The sequence below is a fragment of the Arachis ipaensis genome, chromosome B04 (assembly GCF_000816755.2).
Source record: "Arachis ipaensis cultivar K30076 chromosome B04, Araip1.1, whole genome shotgun sequence".
NCBI classification, from domain to species: domain Eukaryota; kingdom Viridiplantae; phylum Streptophyta; class Magnoliopsida; order Fabales; family Fabaceae; genus Arachis; species Arachis ipaensis.
The window spans coordinates 118,035,751-118,040,314 of NC_029788.2; the positions used below are offsets into that span (position 1 = coordinate 118,035,751).

At 32.7% G+C, this 4,564-nt stretch overlaps 1 long non-coding RNA gene across 1 annotated transcript; it reads right to left on the reverse strand.

Annotated features, from left to right (window-relative positions):
* LOC110271243 lies at positions 7–2,055 on the reverse strand. Its single transcript, XR_002361741.1, has 3 exons — positions 1,942–2,055; positions 967–1,322; positions 7–215 (listed from the first exon to the last, which is right to left on the reverse strand). It is a non-coding gene; the product is annotated as an uncharacterized LOC110271243 (long non-coding RNA).

The following is a 4,564-nucleotide window of genomic DNA, read 5'->3' on the forward strand; positions in this document are numbered from 1 at the left end:
CTTGTTGCTGAGAGGAGAAGGCGGTGGTGGTGGTGGTGATGGAGGGAGTAGTGTGCCAAGGAGAAATCAGTGAAGGCCTTTGAGAGAGTGATGGCCAGTCCCACCACCACCATCGTCTGGAATTGTAATTGGAACTGGGGACCAAGGTTGCGAGAACCGAACTGGTCATTGAACCGGTCAAGTGACTGGTTCAATGGTTCCACCGGGATCGAACCCTGGTTGAATTGGTTTAATTAAATATACAATAAAATTATTAAAAATTCAATATACAATTTCAAATATTCAAATTCAATGATTTCTAAACTAATAAAATTCAAAATTTTACAATTTCACATCATAACTTATTCATATTTTACCATTAAAAATTCACAATAAAAATTTTTAATTAACTTCTAAGTTCTAATCAAGTAAACAGCAACAATACTCATCACATCAGCAACAAAAATTTAGAATAAAAAATTTCAACAATAACATCTAATAATTAAGTAATTAGCAACAGTGGAAAACCCAAACTTACACAAAAACTCAAACCATCGGCAACAAAGAATTCAGAATCACAAAAAATTTCAACAAAGACTTCTAATCAAGTATCAACAACAACATCTCAGAATCCAAAAACCAAAAAACTAAGCAAAGAATCCAAACTCAGCATCGAAACTAAATTCAGAATCACATAAGCAACAATCCCAACTAAGAACACAATCTCAACTCATAATCTAGTACACAAACTCAACTCCGAATCTTAGAAATTGAAATTGAGAACTTTGTGATTCTTCCATCTTCAACATTCAGCCAAAAAAAATTAGCCATCAACAACATTTACTCAGCAAAAAATATTCAACCAAATCATTCAACCATTATTCCACAAAATCAGCAACTCCGTATCAGTAAACCCGGCAACTCAGAATCAGTATTATTAGCAAAAATACAAAACAGAAAAAAATAAATTGAAGCAGCAGTGCCTACCGGTGGCGAGGGTGGAATGGAAGTGACGGCGACGAGGAAGGGAAGTTAGCTCGGAGCCTCGGACAGAGAGCAAACCTTTGCTACAGAAACGACCGAACTCGGATGGAGAGAAAGACACTTGAGAAAGAGAGAGAGATCGAAGGGACGACGACAAGCAACCTTCGCGACGGCGAATGCGAGGCGAGGAGCTGGACGTAGACTTTCGGGCGACGGCGAGAAGAGGAACGATGCGATGGGGCCCGAGATACAGACCTTACACAAGCGGCAACGGCACCCACGGTCTGTCCCCGTCGGCGGTAACAGCTCCTTTCCAGCGGAGAAGAGGGCGTGACTGCGATAAGAGGTAGTGGTTGCGACTGCGAGAGAATGTTGGTAAGATTTTTCCTCTTTATAAACATTAAAACGGCGTCGTTTTAAGCGTAATGGCCGAACCGGTGACACTTATAAAACCGACCGATTCAGACAGTTTAGAACCCGTCTTGTATAAAAATGGTCTAAAATGAAACTATTAATTAGAGATCCAACAGAAAAACCGAAATTCAAATTGCAACAAGAGAGTATCTACACTATGTTATTTGAAAAAACAGAACACATAGGTGATTCTATTCTTTAGATAAGAAACCGGCGGTGAAAACCATCAACCTAACCCCGCAGCAAGAACTCTAAAAGGAATTAATCAAACTAAACTATGACAAAACCAAAATAATATAAACTGGAAAATTAAGAGAATAACATCAATAATTTTCAGAAAATAAATATTATCGCTCCTATTTTGATAATGTTATACTTTTGCAAACATACATTAGAAAGAAAATCCAAATAAAAACAAAAACAAAATAAAAAACATCAATAAAAAGAATAATACCAATAATAACATCGATCATTTACTCAGAAGAGAGTGTCAAGCAGATAATAATTTACAGCATGACAGTGGCAAAAACAGATATAAGAAGCAGAAAACAGAAGAGAACTCACAGAACAGAGAAGCGTGCGTTGCTGAGGAGTCACGGTTTTGAGGGAGGAGGCAGATAAGAAAGTGTCTAGACTCTAGAGTTTCTGTCTCGGCAACGGGTTGGGTTTCTCATGCATCTAATATATATACTCGGGTTTTCTGTTGGGTATGGGCCGGTTGGGCTACTCATGCTTCTAATAATTTTATATTTGTATAAAGTAGGAATTGATGAGTATCCAAAATGACAATAACTTTGATATACTTGCTTAAATATATTTTTATGAATATTCATTGCTTAATATATATCTTTTGTTCCTTTCCTCATTGTAGTTATAAGTGGTAATTGGTCACATTTTGGTTTTATCAAAGTGATTAGCCTGTGATATTTTCACTTGGACCTCATTTTATTTATTTATTTATTTACAGGTAGAATATTGTTTGTTGTTGAATGGTAGAGAGAGTATAATCCTTCATTAGTAAGTAAAATTGAAAGTATAATTATATTAATATGGTCTTATGTTGTGTAGATGGCTATGTAACTGCTTCGCATCAACACCTTCCATAACCGAAAAAGACCAATAACAATAATATCAAAAACAATGAATTAACATTGACTGAGTTTCTCTATATATTTATATTATAGTTATTAATTCTCAATCAAACATAATCTACCAAGACAGTACAGCAAAGACAGCAACAAAAGATAAAAACTAGACTATAATGTAAAAAACTAAAAATAATAGATCAACAATAACATCACAGATCATCCCTTGAAGTGTCATTCTTAATACTCAAATTTTGGAGGTTCTGCTGTAGCAGTTGTCTTTCTTTTTTAGTAGTTCCAAGAAGTCCTGTTCTATCCGTTCGATTATTTGTTTTCTGAATCCTAGGACATAAAAAATATGGCAAATGTTTCACTCAAGAATGCAAGAGTAAGAATAAACTACCTGAAGTGATCTGTTGAGAGGAAGGGCAGCAGGTGAATTAGAATGAAGGAGCTTTTCATACAGGGCCTAAAGGATGAACTTGTTGACATAATCCCTCAAACCAAATATATATAAATCTTTCAGGGCCTAATTATTACCAAAAAGAAAAATAATCCTTCACATGGTGAAATTTCAGTGAAATAAGAGGCCATTGCAAGATTGGTACACATGATTATGTAACTAAAGTATTTACCAAGGTAAATTGCAAATCCAGCATTTATCATTATAGTATAGCCACGTTTCCCACCATAACATCAAAACATCAAGCCTTGAACCCAAAATAAGTCACAGAACGATACAAGAAACCGAGACATGACTTGCTGTTTCAGAGTGAATGAAGATTGTTAATTAATTAATTAATCCAGCAAGCCAGGCTAGTCCACCAACCACAGAGTCAATTCTCTTCTAAGCACATAAATACTTATTAAAATATGAACCCAAAAAAGAGAAATCCTCCCATTAACAGACATTGACAAGAACAAAGAAACAAAATAAAGAGATTGAACCAAAGAAAAAAAAAGTGATTAAAATCATGTCCCGTTTGAAGACATTCCAATTAGTAATGGTATGAGCAAGGCTAAAGCATGCTAACATTTACCAGGAGAAAAGGGAGGCGGGGCCTTTCTAGAATGAGCGGTGTTAGTCAGAGAATGAATGAGAAGAGACGGAAGAGTCACTCATCAAGAACTGCTTTTTCTTTCCAGACGTAGCAAAAGGGAACAAGATGAACAACAGATTTATTTTGTTTTGTTTTGTCTTGGACAACAAATTTCATTTTGTTTTTTAAATTATTTGAAATTTGATAAATTTAATAGGATTATTTTTGTCAAACACATAAATAAATAAATTTATGTCTTTTTATAAAATCAAATAGAAGGATATTTTTGTCTTTTTGATTAAATTGTAGAGATATTTTAGTAAAAACAATGAAATAATATATTAAAAATAAATAAATAAATACTAATGTGAATAATATAATTAATGTGTTATTTTAGTAAAATCAACTCCCATTGTATGTATTGTACGACACATGTATTGGCTTCCTATACTTCTTCTTTAATTTATTTACATTTTTATTATAGTGAAAATTCATATGCAGTCAACTTCACGTGAAGTTGATCATTGAGAGTCATTAGATAAAAATACTGCACCTAAATTTTCACTTTTTAGTATATTAGTACATATAAATTTATCATCATTATGTAACCAAAAAAAATTTAGGACAGTTATAATATATAGATGTAAATTTGTATAGAGTTAAAGAGATTCTTTTTTGTTCATACAATTTTTGACACATATCTATCCTTTTGTGAATGAAAGTTGGCTTTCAGCTTTGGCTTAAAGTCTGAAGATGAAGCAAGTTTATTTATTAATATTGGAAGCTTGTTCACGTTCACATATAATATGAATACATATTAATTGGCTTCTATACATGTCTCTTAAAACAATTGCAGTATTTATTTAATTCTGTTAATTCAAATAACTCAATAAACTTTTGTTTCAATATTTTACAATAATTTTAGTCTCATAGTTAAATATACATTTTACACTTTTTTTTTTCTATAAGTATATTAATAAATTCAAAATCTATACTGTTAAAATTAAAAAATCATGATATATTTTTTATATCTATAAATCTAGATACATATAAAAAAGAATA